Raw genomic sequence first — 21810 nt, forward strand, 5'->3', positions numbered from 1 at the left:
CACCAGTGAACAATTTTTTTAAGTGTATGAAACTTCTGTTCAAAAGAAAATGCAAGTATTGCCAAAGCTTTCGTTAAGTTAGGCAATAACTCCCTTTTTACACTGTTTCTTTTACTTAAAGCCAGGACCAAAATGCTTGTGGTCTCTACAATTGCTTTCAACATTTCACACTTAGCAAAATGGGGTGAGAATGTAAACAACCATATCTAAATTAGTATCCTGAACTTACTCGTTTGTATATTTTGCAAGTTTGTTTGAATTTGTTGCTTTGAACTAGAATGGTGTGATTTATATTGAAGAAATTTCTCAAAAATATTCTTTGTGAAGTGATTCCAATATAGAAAAAAATACCCGCCTCCCTCTCACTCTTGTCTTAGATACGTTACAATAATCTGTACCTTCTCTTCTTTTTCCAGATGACCTATAAGCTTGAGGGGACTGTACTTCTGAAAAGCTAAAAGAAACACTCATACATCAGCCATAGTTCACAAAGTTCACATTGAATGTATGTTAAATCATTCATTTCTTGCACGAGAAAGTTTCACAGCTTCCTTATCATCCTGCTCCTCCTTCTCCATTCCCTTTTCTTCTCCCACTGAGATAGCTGCACAAGGTTAAAGAGACAAGGTCAAAAAGAACTAATGAGTAGCCAATCCTCTACTACAGTTACAAAACAATCAGTCTTATCCCCAGCTAATTCTGAAATATAGGCAGGTGGTTAGTCCTGTAAGGACCCTGATCTGCAGCTAGTGCAAATCAACGTCACTTCACTTGAATACAATTAGACCAACTTCACACCATCTAAGAATACGCTTTAGGATTTAGTTTAGCTAATGCCAGAGCCAGCAAAAAGCAATCCTTGATTCCTAAACCCAAGGTCAACTTAGGCAAGCAGTAAGTTATTGCTTGCTTTTGTTTGTTTATCATTCAGAGAGTTGTTGTTGTTGTTTTATCTTTTATTAAGAAAGGAAAGATAAGTGCATTAGGGTGTATCTTTCAACCCTTAAAACATTTTATAGGTCTGTGTAGACAACTGATGCTATCTTCAAAGGCAATAATAAGAAAATGTACTCTGTAAATTGTATTTTATCCTCATAGTTTAAGGATTTCAGTATTTTTTGTAACAGCTGCAGGGATTCATGATGCAGATATATGAAAATTAGAATTTCTCCACATTTTGCAAACTTTTTATTATGCATGCTATAGGCAAGCTAGAAAAGATAGGTATGCCAGTGATTAGGAAGGGATACATTATTGCTACATTATAATGCACAAACAGGTTTTATGTTCTTCTGCATAATATTAGAAGCTCAAATTTATTGAGTCAAGCATCTTATCATCACTCAGCTTTTAAATTAAGGCAGCAATCATTGATCTATATCAGGCATAAAGAAGGTCCCATGTCACATTACTTACTGATACATGGGGTATAATTCTGATAAAGTACGAGTGTGTGCAATAGGGTCATTAAGAATTATTTGCATGCATGTAAAAAAACCCAACAAAATACATTCATTTTTACTGTTAAACTCTTCAAAGTGACATACTTTTATTATCTACTATTATCTGCTAAAAAAAACATAAACATTTAACAAATCTGCTTGAATGATTTTTCACTTTATAGAGTTTAAAGAGAAAATGTAAATGCAATATACCTAAGAGTTAGAAATACATCTATGATAAAGGGACCCAATCATATCTTGAGTTGTTAAATATCACAGGGTAAAGGAGGTTATGATAGAGACTGCTTTGATAGCTAAAAATTAATTCAGTTGTCTAGCTAGTAATAACTAGACATCTTACCCTATTTTCTAAAATTACTGAACAAATGCCCAGGTAGTAAGTCAAACAAATGGGTAAAAGTGTGTGGTTAATTCATTTTCACCTTTCTGAGGCTGCAGATTGCATGTGTGGGCAGTCTTGTGGGCTTTATTTGTTCCCATGAAGAAAGCTTGCAGATCATCCTTACTGTGTATATGTACATTCTTGTTTATATTTCATATTTACTGGGATCCTCATATTCATGAAGAATAGTGAACATTTTCAGTAGCCCTGTAATAAATAACACCTGTAGAAAAAGTACCAAAGTCTTGTCCTTTATTTATAATCCTCATTCAAACACCCCCCCAACTCCAACAACCAAAGCAAAATGATTGTTCAGTGGAAGCTGTATGACTTCCGTGTACATTTCTTAAGAAATTTTAATCAAGATTCCTGAAAGTGAAATTAATTGCTAGCCATTTCTATTCCATAATTTTATTAAACTAAATGCTCACTTCTGCAAACTATTATTGATTAGGACAGTTGAATTTAAAAACTGATCATTATTGTATTTCTCTGGTTCTTTGGGAAAATTATGGGGAAGGTGAGGGTTTGAAATGACGATAAATCAGAGCCCGATGACAATATAGGAAACATTCTATGCTGTGATATTTTAGGATACACTTAGGCAGTCAATTTTATAAATTACAGCCCACCAAGGCTAAGATATTTCCACATCATAAATAAAAGTCTCCTAGAAAAACAGAGCACCCACTAAATGCATATACTCTAGTTTTTAAATAAAACAAATCAGAGCGATACAGTATATGATTTTGACATTGCATTTGTAAACCTTTGATTTGAGGCTTACTGCTCTTGTTCCAAATAACCCAGCTACCATATAGTTGTAAATGTCATATAAAATGGACTCAAGTTAACTTCTGAGAGTGGCTGAAATATTCTCTCTGTTGACAAAAAGTATATGTGAAAAGAAACGTATGCTTTGAGGATTGTTTTCTCTTAATGATTTGATTTGGCATTGTGCTAGGTGCTTGCTATTTTTACTTACTTCAGTTGTCCACAATTTTCAGAAAGGAATTATCACCTCTGCCATTTAATGCATTGCAGTTCCGTAAGCATGAATGTGGATAATTTAATGAATATTCTGATGTTCACTGCATCTTAATGATGAAACTGAACAGAAGAGATTATAAATTAGATCAATAAAATTGCAAGTATTATGAAAGAAATTGCTTGACATTTACAGTACTAAGCTCTTCTAAGTTATATTTTGGTCTTGTAAAACATTGTTCACACTATTTCAATTAATGAAATTATTATCTACAATTTCATTAAATAATATCCATGTGTCTGTTATTCAGGTTGAAAAATGGCTGGAGTCCCTTAAATAACAGAACTTGAATACAAGAAGAAAAAGACATCAGAAATGCTTAATATGTAACAATTTTATTTGTTCTTCTATTTCTTTTCAAAGTCAGTCCAGTTAGTTCATCCTACATGGGGAACAGTATTTAAACTAACTCAGCTGTCTTTGCATGGAAGATGATGTGAGACGATTATGTGAGCTTTTCAGCTTTCCAGCAGACTGGCAATAAAAAAGAGCAGCAACACTGATAGTATCTTAAAATGGCATATCTATTTCTGTAATCAATATCTGATCATCGCTTCATTTCAAGAGAGCCCACTTTCTTAGGATTTCTTAAACATGAGGGTTGAAGGAGAGAGAAAGAGGTACTATATTATACTGAAGGATAGAGAGACAAGCACTATATTATACCTCAGATTCTGGGTATTTCAGGTAAAGTTGTCTTTTATTCTTTTTTGGTAGAAGCTAAATTGCCACGGTGTATGGCCTTGAGTTATAAATAAGCATATGGGAAATATGCTTATAAAGCACCTTTTTAAAACTAAGACATTTGTATGCCACAATTGCTGACCCATAGTCCAGCTGAATTTTGCTGTCTTTCCTCTTATAGTCTGGAAAAATTTCAAAGTAGCTGATTATAAATTAAAAAACACTAAGGCTGAGTCTAAATCAGAGTTACTGGCAAATGCCACATTGATGTTATCTGACATTAAGATGAACATATGCAAAAAGATGCTGAGAATAAAAACTTTTTTTCATTACAAGGCTTACTCCGCTGTTCATTAATAGTCCTGGAGTCTGACTGCCCTAGCTAATATACAGTGTCTGGACAACTTATTATTCAGCATATGGATTTTACCATTGGGCCTGGTTTTGCTTTTACTCTACCACTGGTGGAAATCAAACCCTTATCTTTATAGGCGAGTTCCAATGCTTCTGTAATAATGGTGTTCATTATTTTCAAATAAAGCACTTACAAGATTACAGCAACAGAACTAATTTTGTTTAACACATTTCTGCTATTCAGAGAGAAATTATAGAATAAATCATTATTAAATTACTTGATTTGCAGCAAGCACTTTATTCCACTGTTCTATTCACCTATTTAGACTCATATCTTTTCTAAGTTTTATTGGAATCTCTTTCAAACCAGTTTTAACCCTTGCACTCACACCTTCAGCTAGAGGACCTCAAAGTGAAGAGAAAACCAAAATGCATAAATGTTTTAAACTCTGATACTATTCAAACACATCTATGTCTGTATTTTCTGGCTCAAAATGTTTTTACCCACACTAAACTTGTTTTCTGCCAATGTTAAAGAAATTAATAGGACTCAAAGAGTTAAGTAAAATTCATTTCTTAAAACCCAATTTAATTTCCTAAATTACACAGAATACTACCCTACTATTTCCAGAAATATCAGATGATGTGTATGTTTATGTGGAGCAGAGGTGATTGATAGAAGAATTATTTTACTCCATTTTCAACACAGGTTATACAAACTAAATAGGAATAAATATTCTTCTCAAACTGAGTTCATGACAAGATTTGTCATGGGCAGTTAGGAAAATCTGTAGGCAGCATGGCTTACAGAAAGTAATTGCTGAGATTACTCTAGTTTTATTCATTTTTGCATAATTTTGATATAATTTAGCCTATGTTATATTCATGTGTAATAACAGGAACCCAAGTTGTATGAGGGTTTACTCAACAAGTCATCTGTAGTTACTCTACGTGGTGTATTCATCTGTCCAGGTGAACTGTTCATTCAAGATTTGTATCTGATAAAATATAGATTGGTAGTAGAAAACTTTATCATATCTTTCATATAAATTATGTGACTCACCCTTGGTAACAGTGTAATGATAGCTAAAAATGTAACACTCTGAGGAACTACCACAGTTTGTGTTTCCCACAAAAAGTGCAAGTGAATGTAACAATTTTGATCTTTCTCCAATTACTTTTACAGGTGTAGGTTTATCACTGTAACACGTACTGTGATACAGTGTGTATAGAAGAGGAATCAAGAAATAATTTTAGCTGTCTTCAGTATGTTAAAGGTAATTATAAGAGGAAGCTTGGGTCAATAACAACGTAAGATTTTGTATTTAAGTTTTCTCCTGATGACAGAAGTAGCTGTCTTGAAAAATGGGAAACATATTTTAAAAAATACACAAAAAACAACCCCAAAACCACTGTTTCCTTTATTTTAATGCCTGTCTAGCAGGTTAGGAGATAAAAAGCAGGCATGACAATTTTTTTCTCCCTGCTAGATAAAATTGCAGATTTGCAGCACTTCATGCTTTCCTTTTAAAGCCACCATTTCAACACTGTCAGTACACATAATTCCTAAAGCAATGAAAGAATTAAAAAACAGAGAGTAAGGAAGGCTGGACAGCAGTTATTTTTGGTTAAGGATATTACAGTTTATAAAGAAAGCTACCAGAGAAGAATGCAATGTTTATGTGTGCATTCCTTACAGATGATAGTCATTTAAGAGAGGCTTTGTGGTAAACCCCTGTCAATGGCAATGTATGGATTCTAGTAGGAAAGAGAATTATATACTACCACAATTTGTAGGAAAATTTTATTTTTAAAGTATTGCCTACATGGTTATGAAAAAGACGTTTGAGGTAAGTAGTAATGAAGTGAGGATTTGTTCTTGCTCCTCCTGAAATCAGTAGATGAAATAAGCCCCTCTGATTTAATGGAGGAAAATCTAGTTCAGGAAATTTTATGCCAAAGGTAGAGACCATTTTCTAATTTTATATACAACTTACAGCATGTTTCTATAGCAGGAAGTTAAGGATATATTTTTTAAAATGAAATTACATTAATTTTAAATGTTTTACAGCAACTTCTCTAGGTCAGAAAGATTACTGTTGTAATCTGCTGGGGCTTACTTTGTATCAACAGCTTAATAAATTATTCCGTGATAGAAGCCAAATTAGAAACATATAGTTATATAAAATTGTAGAATAATAATCACTACTGGCTCAAGCAAATCATAATATATCAGAGGAAACTGTTCTCCTCCTTTATTTGATGGATCGACTTCCTGAAGAAAAAGCAAAAATCAGAAACACTGAATGAATGCTAGAATCATGGAAAGAACCCCTTTTAGGGTTTTCATCAAGATTTTACTTTCCAGCAGTCATACATATAGCATTTCTGCCACTCTAATTAGGATGAACATATATGGAGCACTACATGTTATTGCGCGCTGACACACCTCCCCCAGAAGTCTGACCACATATCTAATCGTGATTAGATGCTAATAAGCTTTAAAGAGAAAGAAGCTGATATATGAAGTTTAATCTCTTCTTATGTCTTAAGAAGGACAATCAGGGCTAAATTTCAAAAAGACATTTTAAAAAGCCATGTAATAAAGTGTGATGTGGCAGAAACAGCCATTTTTGCAAACAAAATGAACAGTTTTACAAATAAATGCAGTTTTTCAGGTTATGACTAATAGCCATAGATATAAACAGTGCATCCACAAATCCAAATATTTCACAGAATCACAGAATCACTAAGGTTGGAAAAGACCTGTAAGATCATCAAGTCCAACCATCAACTAACACCACCATGCCCATTAAACCATGTCCCACAATGCCTCATCCACACGTTCCTCGAACACCTCCAGTGATGGGGACTCCACCACCTCCCTGGGCAGCTTATTCCAGTGTTTCACCACTCTCTCCATAAAGAAATTTTTCCTAATATCCAGCCTTTGTAGGAACAAAGAAGCTGTCCAGTTTTAATTGTGTTTGATATTGCACAAAAGCAGAAATCATGCATGAACAGGATTTCTAAAAAGCACATTCCTATGGCAAAACTTGATTCTGGTCTTGAAAATTACTAGAATATCTCTGAAGACTCATCTAAAGTTTTAGGATTTTAAGTAGGTTACACTTTGGAAAGTTCCTAAGTTAATTGTCCCATTCTTATTGAAATCAATAGCAATCAGTGCTGACTGCGTACAAAAGACTCAATCTTGCTTAGGCAATTTTTAATGGCAATTCTTCATTCTTAGGTACTTGACTGTCTATTGGAATCCAGAGCTCTGAGCTAGATGGAAAAGTTTCTCATGAAATGCATAGCAGCTCACCCAAAAAAGACTACACATCTCCAGAAATACAGCTGTGATTCCTGATGAAGTCTGCCTAGGCCAAAAACATTTAAGCTCCACAAGCACAGAAGTTCGAACATTGATATTTGCCAAACACCTGCAGTTCTGTTTCTTGATACACAGAAGAGCTCCGTTCCTGATGCTTCGCAGCTCCCCATTTAATAGACATTAAACTCAGTAAGGATCCATCTTCTAGGCACCTTACATCTTCAGCTGCTCAGTCTATTTGGTGTACTCCAACACTTCTTATCACATGTGTATGAAATCAGGATTCATAGAAAACCTCTTTCCCTCCCCAAATAACAATTTTTGCTGGCACATGAGTCAAAGTACTTATCTATTAGCTTGGAGTTCCTCACTCAAGGCCTTTCTCCCTGAAGATGAAACCCTAGCTGTTCTGGAAGAGTGGTCAAACCCCAAGCTATATAAAGAGAAAGGGGGGGAAATCTTTTTATCCTTTTGAAGCTGTTTCACCAGGAAAAAAAAAAACTAAATTCTCCATTGTGACAGGGGGGGAGAGAGGGATTGCAACTATGACATCGTAATATTGATAATTTGTGGAATTCAAATTTTCCTCCTCAGTCAGTTTAGGGAATAGTCTTGCATCTGATTCTCAAAAGGTCTGTGTTTATGCCTTGTCCTTTGGGCAGTAAACACAATCTCAGCTGCCATTTCACTCTATTAGTATCAAATTGGGCACTACAGAAGTTCAACTGTTTTAGTAAAAAAGGATAAGATTATTTGGCACATTCAGGAAACCAGTGAATTCAGTAATTCTGTAGACAGTATAGTTTGTCTTCAGTGGTGAAATTAGACATTCACAAACCCACGCCACCAATCATTGTTCCTTCACTTATGATAATACAATAGTTTGTGGATGGGTACTGTGAACTGAATGACTAAAATAAATAGGGATTGAAAACCAAAGAACCTTTGTAACAAAGCATCCAGCTGGCTTTTAACCAGCTCTTAACAACTTTTAACTTCTGAGGAAAGGTCTACAACTGTAGACTGCATCTTCACTTATCCATATCTTGTTGCTCGGAGATATCTAGTTGGTGCCAACTACAGTAGCTCCAAAACTGGAAGTGGCGTAGCTCCATTGATGTGATGTTGCACCCTACATACTTAGCCCTGTAAACAGGTGAAGAGAAGGAGAGAAAACATGATGCTGCACTCTGTCAAGCTCCCTATCTGATAACCTGGAGCAAAGCTAAACATCTCCAAGTCCCTAGGGTAGCATCTTAACCTGGCTATGTGTGGCACTGTTTGCATGAAGTTAACCGAGACATCTTTGATACAGAACTGCATGATGTGGTGTAGAAATATCCTGCTGTAAATCAGCAGAAGGGGAAGCAGCCAACTGCTGGGGATGTCACTGTTGATGTTCTGGATCATATTGCACAATACGGATTTTCACTGTCAACGATCACAGTAAGCTAAACTGACTAAATATGCAATGGGTTTCAATACAGGTAGTGTTATGAGATATCTCTGTGCATAGGGTTGATAGTCACAGGCCCAGATCCTCAGCTGTTATAAGTGGATATCAGTGGAGCAGCATCAACTTGGAGCTGCTGTGATTTACACTTGCAGTGTGTTTGGTTTGGGTTTTTTGGGGGGAGGATCTTTCCTATTCCTTTTCCCATAATCTATGTTTTTAATATCTTTAGTCTGCCCATCTGCCCAAACCTCTCTTTATCTATTCACCTATGTTTGGGCATTACATGTTGCTGCAGGTTGTGGATTAACTTTAAATTTAAACCTTGAAAGGTAATGTTCCCATTTTGCAAGATGTTGTTTAGGCCTCGTCTAAAATCAGCAAGAGCAGTATATGTCAGATTGGAAAAAAGACTTAATGAGAAGAGACTTAATAATATACAACTATATGAAAGGTTGGTGGGGCAAGTGAAGATATGAACCAAGAATGAACTCGCTTTCATTGCTGTGTTCAAATATAAACTGTACACATAAGCTAAAATGATGAACACAGACATGAAAGGGGAAAAAAAAGGGAAGGGATTAAAGTTTGTTAGGACAGAAAGAGATGTCTGAAAACTTTGGATATGACACTTACTATACATTTTCTAAATATGTAAAATCACTGTATTGTAAATCAATTCCTCCTTACATTAAACAGGAAAATGCTGAGAAATGGGAAGGACAAGCCCAGTATGAACATTCATCAGTTACAAATTCAGCACTGCATGACATGGTGTTGCTGCTTAAAACAAAAGAAATGTTTCAAACACTTTCTGCAGTTTCTAAAAGGCATAACAGTATTATCACCATCAGACAAATCATGTATTTTCTTGCTAACTGGAAGATACAACTTTATAACTGTATTAAAAAGCTACTGTGCAACAATGACCCAGAGTAGTGTCTAAAAGCATTGTTAGGACATTCTCTCATTCTGTGGTAGTCCATGCTCAGGGCACAGTTCTTGACAGGGACAAATGGAATATTGCATTTTGATGGCCAAAGATACCTACAAAAACAAGAAAGAAAAATTTGCAATACCTTTTTCTTCAGTATATCACAGTGCTTTGTAGTGGAAAAAAGCAGCTTTTAAAAGAAAAAAATGCAGACGAGGGTGCATACTGGTACAACCTATGCTCTTAGAAAGGGGAACAGAACTATAGCAGTGAATTTGGAAACTTAAAAATTAGCTAAGAAAAGGATGAAGAAAATAATTTTTCTATGTTCCGCCCCAGAGAAAGCAACAGATGAAAAAGGAGATATCTGTCATTTTGTACCTGACTAGCAATTAACCAGTTCTTAGTCCCTACACCCATATTTACAGGTTAATCAGACAAGAAGTCCTGGATTTCCAGCTTTTTGCTAACTTCTTCTGTAATCAATGTTGCTACAAAGCACAGACTCAGATTCTTGGATTGCTTCTCTTATTTAACTATATTTGTATTCAGTTTCTAGAGAACTCTCTCTCTATGGAAATAAAAAGAACATGCCTTATATCTTTCCATCATGATATATTTTATTTACTGTAAGGAATTTCACTAGTGTTCCCTTTCTGAATGTAAAGAAATATACAAAGCTTTTTACTTCTATATCTCTATCTCTGTATCTCTTCTCTTAAATATACATGGGGATATATTTATACAGTAAAAGCTATGCATAAAACTTTTCTGGCAATCAAATATCTACTAGAAGAGGAGGAGATACAACCAAAAGCAACAGAGCAGGTCACTCACTGTATTTCTCATACTGAGGAATAGCATGGTTTGATTATAGCAGAGAAATGGTGGAACTATACTGGAAGCAAAGACTATAGATTGAGCTGGGTGTTTCAACGAGGGACAAAGATCATAGGCAAGCAAATGAACATTCATCTAAGTTTTGAAGGACCTGACTCATGCAGCTTCCCACAGGCCTCAGTGTTGGGAAATGGTGTCCTTTTGAGATGTCTATGGCTTTTTAAGCAACTCTCATGCTGAAGAACATGGAATAGGATTAAGATGTGCTTCTTCAATTTTCTTACAGTTCTATGTTTTTCCTCTTCTGATCTCCCCAGCCATTTTTGGACATGGGGAAGCAGGTTCCCATCCAGACACACTGCAGAGAAACACTATCATCTTCGAAGTGCTTCTACCACACACTGATCCCTTGCTTACTCATTGCAATTTGATACAGATCACCGTGGCAAATGCAGGGGATCTTAAGCACTGGAAAGAGTGCAGATAAAAAGAATGGAAGACAGACCCAGATGATACACAGACTTTACAAAATATCCATTAAAAAAACAAAGAAATTCCCTAATGTAAAGGTAGATTGTCCCACAGAGTTTAGACATATGGATCTAATGAAAAAGTAGAGAAAGGACATCTAAAATCAGCTGAAACTAGAAAAAAAACCCAAACAAACAAATACGCAAACAAAAAAATCCCTCATCCAACCTTCTATAAACAAGATCAGACCAAGATACCATGAACTGTTCATTTTACATACCTGAGCTACAAAGCTGTGGTGGGTTGACCTTAGCTGGACACCAGGTGCCACCAAGCCGCTCTATCACCCCCCTCCTCAGCAGGACACAGGGGGAGAGAATAAGAAAAAAAACCCTTATGAGTCAAGATAAAGGCAGTTTAACACAGCAAAAGCAAAGGCCATGCACGGAAGCAAAGGAAAACAAAAGATTTATTCTCTACTTCCCATCAGCAGGCGAAGTCCAGCCACTTCCTGGAAAGCAGGGCTTCAGTAGTGGTTGCTACAGAAGACAAACATTGTAAATAAAGAATGAATGCCCCCCCCCCTTCCTCCTTCTTCTCTTAGCTTTTATTGCTCAGCAGACGTCATATGGTATGGAATATCCCTTTGGTCAGTTTGGGTCAGCTGTCCTGGCTGTGTCTCCTCCCAAGATCTTGCCCACCCCCAGCCCACTGGTGAGGGGGGAATGTTGGAGAGACAGCCTTGATGCTGTGTGAGCACTGCTCAGCAGCAGTCAAACGCTGGAGTGTTATCAACACCCTTCTAGCTACCAATACAAAGCACAGCACTATGAGGGCTGCTATGGGGAAAATAAACTCCATCTCAACCAGACCCAATACAAAAGCAAGGGCCAAATTATTGGTATGTCATTCCTCTTGGAAATTAACTTTATTCACCAGATCAGCACAATTAAAATTTTGCCTTTAAGACATCAGTGGAAGGGAATGGGAGTTATTTGCTTTTTTTTTCCCCCTCAGTGACATCTCTTCAGTAGCAGGCAGGAGTTTGCTGTCTGTTTTCAGTTTGTGTAACATCATATTGTACTTAAATAACCTACAGGGTGAAATTCAGCCTGATGTAGCTTCAGTTCCTTCAGGAAAATACAGCTATATTTTCCTTAGCAAGCTACTCTTCAGAGGTGTGATATAACATCTGAAATACAGCATTTTAAGGATCAGAGGGAAATGTCGCCCATGGGGTACAGTGATGCTGAGAAATACAGAAGCCACAGCTCCTCACAGAGGAATAAAGTTTAAATAAAGTTACAACAAACCCAACAATGTTGGATCACAGTAAACCGAGAAAAGTCAAGCAAACATGAATGGTCATGCTTCACTTACAGTCCTACACACTACATCCGGTAAACATCCTTCAAACAGCAATAACCTTAATCTACTTTTCTAAATACTGAGTGTATGTATTTTCTTTAGACAGAGGCATAAAAACAGAGGGCATGCTTTTGCTCTTGAGCTATTTTTTTCTTTTCTGCCTATCTATATAGTTTCTATACAGTTTGGAACCTCAGTTTCAAAATTAAAATTCAATTAAGGAGGAGTTATTAGTGAAATTTCTATAAGAATTAGGACATAGGTCCTCAAATACAGGCATATAGAGCACTCCTAGAAAGTAAAGATGAAAATAAAATTTAAAAATAAAAATAACAGAAGGTAACTTTAGGGACTTCTTACCTTAAAACAACTGTGCAAGCTGTAAATAATTGCTACAAATGGTTGTTTTTTCACAGCAAAGGATGCATCCGATGAATGAATCATGGTTTTGCTTCTACATTATCCAATAACCAATCCTAACTGCTACAGTTGTATCCCTTATTCATAGGTACAGTATATGGACTTATAGCCTGAAAACCATCAACATAAGCAGTATGCTGTTTGCAAGTCTGCTTGGTCCGTCTCCTCACATTATTCGCAGCAGTCACTTAGGTCACACGGTGCTTTTTCTGTTGCCTTGCTGACTGACTTAAATGTTTTTAAACAGGAGGAAAATAAAAAATTGCCGGCAATAATTAAGAGCAAATGCTGTTGCATCTACTAGCTATTCTGAATGTGAAAATCAGATATGTTTGAACTAATTTACATTTCAAAGACTTAATAAGTTACATGGATTCAATTACACCTTTTTACCTGAGGAGAAAGAATATATTGTCTAGTCTTTGAAAAATATTTATTCCTACTTAGGATTAACCTATAGATAGAAAATCTACAGATATTACTATTTGTACAAGAGAAGCATGAATAACACTCATTTTTCCTTTCAGAAATCCTATACTTGGTAGAATCATGTTCTCAAGATAGTGAAGTCTATGCCTTTCAGTGACACACTTCACCCTTAAAGATCTTCCTTCTAATTAAACTTTATACTAACAACTGAATACAGACAGGTTTTCCTGCTTTCAGTTATATGAAGTTAGTAATTTAATGGCTATATGCACATTAATTTACCTATAACTTAATGGAATTTGCCTACCCAGTTTCAACTGATGCTCACATTTGCAGAGCTATGCTGAAACTCCATTCACATTCCATGTATTCCTGCATGGTGAAAAAACAGTTGCACATGCATGTGATTGCCTCTTTGGATCCCTTTCAAAGCCTTCTTTAGGAATCTGAATACGCCCTTCTGTGGGAAAAACTGCAGAAACAAAAAAAGGAATGAAAAACTCTTCAAGACGGTCCTTCCTCCCAGAAATTTCTCAGAACTTGATTGAGGGCTTCAGATACAAGGGATCCTAAAAGAGCAGGAAGGATCAAAGCCCCCAGCACCAAAACATTTTGGTTTCACCTTTCACTGCACCTCCTACTTATAGCCATTGGTGTAGAAACAGTAAAGCACAGAGAGGAGGAGATGCAGCTCTGGGAAAGAGGTTTAAATGGGAATTCCACCATGGAGGGAGCCTGCCAGAAAGATTATCTAAGTTGTACTATTTTTCTGCTTTGATCCCTGCTGGGAAAATACGCAACTTTCACTTTCTCAATGTCTGCCATCCCAGAGAAATTGCAGAGTATCCAGAGCTACAAAAGAATTGTGTGATCTATATGTACATACATGCAAGCACACTCAAACATGCTGAAAGCATAAATCAGCAGACACTTCCAGTGATTCATTCACTGTGAAATCATACTCTGCCAAATCAATGAGTTACTGCTGTGTAACCGAAGGTAAATTTCACTCATCATGTACAATTCATATCTGTTGTGTCTGGCAGGATTTTGTCAAAGAGCAACTGAAAAAAAGATTGTATATTATGCATGAATAGTATTGTAAACACCACAGATTATAATGTGAGAGAGATCTTTAAAATTTTAGTTTTGAACCACAGCATTTTGGGCACGCTGAAAGAAGTAGATGCATTTGGTGGTTACATGAAAATTTTCATTAGAAAAGTATGTTTATTTTATGCTTCCTTTTATACCTAGATCAAAGAAGCTTGTGATGTGTCTCATGATTCTAAATAATATTATGTCTGTCCCCAAGGTCTTCACATATCCCAAGGGAATTGGCAATATACATCAATTGCTGTATAGGTGTAAAGTATAATAAATGGATCTTGGTGTACTAGCTATTAGAAATTATAACTCCTCATGTTTTACTGATTGGTATGAGAGCATCTGTATTGACTTACAAATGATGCTCAGGGAAGTGCATACATGTTCTACCTGAATTGCTGAAAAGCCCTTGGAAGATGAGTGCTTCTCAGACCCTAAATAGCATAAATAACTATGGAGAGGTCAGACATAGCATGCTTTAACCTCTTTCCTGATGCTTGAATGGTAGGTGTCGATGTTTTTGCGTGTGAAGGAATGAACAAACAACTGTTCATACATTGTTATTAATCATTTAGAGTGAAGTAACTATACTGCATTTGTATGAGCTAAATCTATCCAATGTGCAATTAATTAGATGTGAGGATCAAAGCTGCTTGTTCCTTTTGATGTATTATTTTTATAATATATTTTTAAATGTTCTGTCTTTTCTTTTTATGCCAGCAAAGAATAATAGAATGGCATGTGACATGTGAACATAGATGTTCACACTGAGTTAATATGACACATGCAGAGGTTGAAGCTAAACAAGAAATTTTGCACTAATTTATTCCTTATGTAGTTTACAGAAAATTATGGCAAAGAAGACCATTCAGAAGGACATATATTTATTTCTGCAGACTTAGTTCATGCGATGGGATTGTCAAGGCCATTTAAAGGACAAGGGTGCTCAGCATGAAAATTAAATAAAAAATTGGATATTCGTGTAATCTCTGGGTTGTTTTTTTGGTTTTTTTGGTTTTTTTTTTTGTTTTTTTTTGCCAGGGAACTTAAAACATCACAGCTTTATTGCTATCCCGTCTTTTTAATATCAAGGAAAGGGCACATTAGTCCAAGTGGTTCTCATTATGTGCTTGGAATACGATTACAGAAAATCCCTTCATGGCAGTTCTTGCTTTGTGGGCCTGCGGGTGTGTTTGGGAGGGCAGACAGTCCTGAGACTATCTGATTTAAGAACAATCTCTTTCTACCTTAGTTATTGAAAGAAGAATATAAGAATGGTCATAACAGGTCCTTCTAGTCCAGTGTCCTGTGCTCTAACTGCGGACAACAAAGACGCCATGGGAAGTATATAAATATCAGGTAACAGCCAAACAGCTGGGCCCAGAGGGATGTGATGAGCAGCACAAAGTCCAACTGGAGGCGAGTCAGCGTATACCCCAGAGGTTGATACTGGGGCCAATGTTGTTTAACACGTTCATTAATGTCCTGGACACTCCTCAGGTGAGGAGAGGCTGGGAGCTGGGACTGTTCTGCCTGGAGAAGGGAAGGCTCAGAGGGACCTTATCAATCTGTATAAATATCATATGAGAGGGAAAGAAAATGAGGGAGCCTGACTCCTCTCAGCAGTGCCTAGTCACAGGACATGGGCACAAATTAAAACACCTGAAGTTCCCACTGAACATAAGAAACACTTCTTTACTGTGAGGTTCATCAAACACTGGCACAGGTTTGCAGAGAGGTCAGAGAGTCTCCATCCTTGTAGATATTCAAAGCACAAATGGACACAGTGCTGGGCAACCAGCTCTAGCTGACCCTGCCTGAACAGAGGGGTTAGACTAGATGATCTCCCTTCAACCACTCAGTGACTCTGTGTGATTCTGTGACAACAGGAATGCCTAGGGAAGAATGTTAATTTAAGGTAAGCATATAGAGATATTTCTCCTGAACATTCATCTAACACTTTGTCTTGGGAATTTCTTTCAGCTAGAAGTGGTGTTTTGATTTTTAACAGAACAGTCGTAATTTTCAGAGTTTCCCATAAAATTATTCTCTTCTTTTTTTCTTCTACCATTCGGCCAATGATTAAATAGTTAACACTCTGGAGAGGCACTAATATCAGCCTACCCACAGACTCACAAGAACCACTGAATTATTTCAGATTAATATTTTTAATATTATCCCTGCAATCTGTAAATGTGTTTAGGGCCTAATATCATTTACAGATGTGGATAGAAGAGTTCAGTGGCAACTCACCATTTGCATTAACTTTTTGAATGAGGTAAGTGCTTAACTTACTATGGCACTTCTGAAGACACATATAAGCATTTAACTGCATTTTCTGTCACACAAATTACCTTTGGAGACCAGTTCCTAATATCTTAGATAAAGGCATGCTAGAAGGTAACAGGTTAGAAATTGTGCTTGCTTGCTGAGGTAGTCCAGTTTAGCTGCTACCTTTGCGTATTTCCTTTTTAAGTTGCATCATAAGTGGTACTTGATATTGCCCTAAATTTGTGTGAATAGCACTTAATCTACTAAATCTACTAAATTATAGTACAGCTAAACTTTATCAACCTGCAAGCCTGTAACTTTTTTTCATGCAAATGTCCTTATTTCAATAAAATTATAATGGAATCTAAAAAATGCCATAGGGATTAATATAGAGTAAGTTTTGAGTAGCCATATCTTGAGATACAGATCCTCAGACAGCAGATGAGAATTGCTCTTTGCTCTCCAGTCTTTGCTTTTTGAATGATGTCACCCTTTAAGTCTTCAGCCCCCTAACCATAAACTGTCAGTATGTTATGACATTGCAATAGCACTTTACCTTCCTAAATGATGGTCATACGGTTTTCCAGGGCTTGTGAGTGAAAAACTTGATTTGAAGCCATTCAACAGGTTCACTCTTACATAGCCGCTTTAAGAGTAGATGCAGTCACCCCAGTTTCCACTGTTCAAGATCAGGTATAACACCAGCAGTAACAGCTAAAGAAAGTATAGCAACATGCAGCTGGTTCTGATGTTGTCTCAAATAAAAAGCTAATTATTGTTGTTCTGACTTTATTGACTTATTTTTGATGCCTCAATATTTCACAATTAATAATTTAAAATACGGCCCTTAAGTGCTTAAATATCAACAGTACTCAGTGAGATTTTTGCATCAAAGTAATCTAAAAGTGGGACGTGGGCATGTTAATAAAAGCTCTCCTTTGTGTTTCTCTTCCTCGGGTATGAAATTAATATACTACAACCTTCTAACCACAAAGAGTTATTATAAAAAGGAGCACACTGATATTGTGAAGTAAACAATGGTTATACGACAGTGTAAGATGGTAGTTACATAGACTTTTAGCACTTGATATTGAGATAGATCAATGATATAATTCATACGACAGTTCGACACTAAAATGACTTATCTTATGCTAGAAGCTTTGCTACACTTTTTACTTTTCTTCTGCAAAGGAAATGAAGCTCAAATGCCAGTAGTTTCCAATGGTATGCTACCGAAATGCATTTATTTTATCTAATTTGCCAATTAATTTAAAAGTTTGGTTCTTAAATCTTGCTATGTACATTCAGATAAAGGAAGTACCCAAAATGTGAACTTCTCTTGCCCAGGTAAAATTCTTCTATGCTACATGTTTTCCTAAAAATATTCAGGAGTCTTGTAACATACTCAGAGAGTCCATTCATCTGGATTCTGAGAGCAATGAAGAAGTGTGTTTCATGGCCATGGATCTAGAAAGAACAATGCCATGAGAAAGAATGAAACAAACCAGCTGGAGCTGGGCTTCTCAATAAATTGAGCGTCTTGTTGTTCCTATCTGTTACATCCAAAAAAATATTTTGACAAAACAGATAGATAGAATATATCAAACCAGATGTGAACCAAATGAAAACTGCTTACAAAGATGAAAATATCAACTCTGTAAGCTGATAGATGTACTCAGGCTGACCAGTTAATCCTTACCAATAACTACTTTTCTTATGGGGTCACTGAGTGTCACAATGATGGCAATGAATCCTTGTCCTTGTTTCCTGCGTGTCCCCTAGCATTAACAAAAATGTTTGTGTTCTGAAATCAGTCACAAAGCTTTCCTCACTAGCACTCTGGTGTTTTCTTCCTCTCAATTCACCTCTCATATGTAATTTCTACACCTTGATGACAGAGACATGGAGGAAATCATGGAAGGATCATTTTTTAGCACTTTAGGATAGAGGATCATTTGCAAATTCTATTTAACATGTTGTTACTTTTACAAACATTCTCATATTGCCATCTAGAAACACACAATGCAGCACAACACATTGAAAATTATTTAAAAGGACAGCTATCCCTTGATATTCTTCAAGTAAGTTGGGGTTGTTTGTAACATTTTTCCTGAATTCATTTTCATCAGAAATCAGTCTGTACTTTTCTACAATTTAAGATTATGATAAACATTTTTTGACCTTGAATTTTGCTTAGGGTCCAATTCTGCAACAGTTGCTTATACTGAATTTTGCTTATGGAAGCAGTTTTGTTCAGTAGAAGTTACAGAAGTTCTCCTTACATTTAACCAGGTATCTTTTAAAAAAAATAATTGTTGTCTACAGTAATCCGTGAATACTCTGAGAAACTCAAGTCCTTGATGCGCAGAGCAAACACAGAGGTATGGCAGTACAGGCTTCACTATATTGCTATTACCCACTTATTTGCATTTTCAGTTAAAATGTTAGTCTTATGATAAAGGCTCTAAAAGTATCCCTTTTTATCTTCTGAAACTTTAAGTGTGTATAATGTCTTTTTCTGCATCCTAAACAGACATCTACACAGAACTAGATTAATTCACAAACAAATTTCTTGCAGCCAGCAATGAGGTATCAGAAGGTAACTACATTCAGCCTCCACTGAAATGGGTCAGCTTCAAGCCAGTGACCTGGCAGTGAAAAATCCATTCTCACTCCCCTGAGCATCCATCATCTCAGATAGCCTTTTTACTCTGTAATTATTTATTTCCACTAGACTCTAAAGGACCCTATGATGCTTGGTAAGATACAGGCAATTTAACTTTTATATTTGGTATTTCATCAAAATGCAGAAAACTCTTTCATGGTCAGAGCTTTTATTCTTCTGTGCACTGATCTTTGCAATTAGAACACAACTGGAGAAAATACAAAAGAAGAAATACAGTCCACTGTGTGTGAAGATACTCTGGAAAATTATTTTAATCAGAACTGAAGACAGCAGTCAGTATTGCCAAATATTAAAAAAAGATACAAAATCTTCATAACACATTTGACAAATACAGCTAACATAATACAATCAAGTAATGCTCTGTTATAGCCACTGCAATTTAATTATGTAGAATCTTTTTTCGATGAGCTTACCTGATCGAAAACACACATTTTCATCAGAAAGAAGGCCAGAACTAAACAATATAATTTTAATAGGTACTTTTATTTATGCAGCTAGATAGTTGCACAGTCTTCGTCACCATACAGTCTAAGCATTTACTTTAACGATATATTTGACAGTTTAAATCAAGCAAGATGAGAAGACTTGTATACAGCAAGACACAGTTTCACATTATGGTTTCTGTCTGCATCCCCCAGTAATGAAATAAGGACGTAGCCAGAATATTTCAAGAAGTTGAGTAAAAAACCTATCTCCTGACAGCTCAAACGTAGTTACTTACTGAACATAGAAACTTATTTCATTGCTGTGAAAGTAGCAAGTCTTTTTAAGCCTGCATTTTACTTTCAGTTTGCAAAGGGTTATGAGACAGTTACAGTACTTCATGAGATACAATCACTCAATTGCTTTTGATTCCCTGACGTACTTCAATCCTGACAAGAAAGTACAGGTGATAAATTCTTGCATTTATTTTATCTGGTTTTGTTTGGGTCATAAATTATAAATGCTAGCATAAAAATGTTTCTAGCTCAACATATCCTTTCCTTAGAATTGTTTCATTTAAATAGTGTCTTGATGATATTAAATATAAAAAAGGGGCTGATGTACTTTACAGCAGACAAACGGTTAAAAATAATTCAGATTCACTGCATTTGTGGGAAGAAAGTTTCAAAACCAAGACCTCCTGAAACAGAAAGGCCTCATTTGTATTGAGGACACACTAGATAAGATATTCTGCTGATCTTGGGTAGATTTTCAGCAAAAGTTCAAATGAAGGTTCAATGGCGTGCCCCATTCCTGAACACTTATGGTGGTAACAGTAATAGGAGAGAAAACTGAGCAGAGAGAAAAGTCAATAACTTGAGAGCAGAGGAGTTATCATCAAAGCCAGCCTTCTGTCATGTACTCAGATCATGATTCCTGTTACAGTCATGGGATGGCTAAGTATGCAGAAAAGTTGTGAGGCAGACAGCGTTAGCAGGAATATCCTTAAAACCTGTTAAAACGGGAAAGAGGGGAGAAGGGATGAGAAAAAATACAAATAAAATGCCAACCAAGGAAAAGTAGGATTAGGTATGATTTTTCTTCAAAATTATTTAATATGATACAATGCCTTGGAAATACCAAATGTCAAATTCAAAGCAATCTTTTTCCTTGTTCTCTTTTACTGGACTGCCTTGATTAACGGAAATACATTTTCCTGTGGGTATTAATTAATCAGCTTGTGTTGGATGAAATACATGTTGAAGTACTCTTTATTCCAGTTCTTGGGCCGCACTGTGACTTATTCAGAATATTGGAATGAGCCTGGTAGGGTCTTTGACTCAACAGCCTTGAACAATGTATCTAATGTTCCATCCATAGGTCTGAAAAATTCCATCTGTGCAAGATGTATATAGATGAATGGATCAGCACAAGCATTTATTACTGGCTACATCTGCTTTCAAGGTACAAATAGATCTAACTACATTGGCTAGTTGAAAAATTGTCATGAAACATGCAAAAATTGCCTGGTACACTGGTAAGTTTGAACATCTTAACCGAATGTCACCTCTGTAGCTCGCATAGTACCTTTTCTGAAAGTGAAAATATTTCCTTCTTTCTCTCTCATGCACCATCTGTTGAACTCTACCCAGTCTACCTCACCATCTACTTTCTCCTTCTTCTTTCTGCTCCCTGTGTAAGATTTCTTGGCAGATACGTCTTTCTATTTAGTTTGAGCAAGGGTAGGCTTTTCTGAAGTTAAAGAAGCTGGTTAGGAGTTGAGCCTAGGTGACATACAAGTTTTATTATACAGCTTCAGCTTCTGAGACACTAGCTTTATAAAGATTGTCAATATAAAATTATAATAGAGTAGAATTTTATTGTAAGGGCAGTTCATGCCTGAAGGCATGTTCTATAACTTACTGTAGGTAAGCTATGATGTTGCAATTACAAACAGAAAAGGACACAATATATTTCTTATGACTGACACATTTATATATGCTTATGATGTGGAAATGGGATATATTGATATTGATTCTTACTTAGATCCTATTTTGATATATGCTTTTATTTTACAGACATTGACTTTTATGTGATCCTATTTATATGAGGGAATTTTTCCACACATTTAGAGTGATAC

This window comes from Gavia stellata, chromosome 5 (assembly GCF_030936135.1).
Source record: "Gavia stellata isolate bGavSte3 chromosome 5, bGavSte3.hap2, whole genome shotgun sequence".
NCBI classification, from domain to species: domain Eukaryota; kingdom Metazoa; phylum Chordata; class Aves; order Gaviiformes; family Gaviidae; genus Gavia; species Gavia stellata.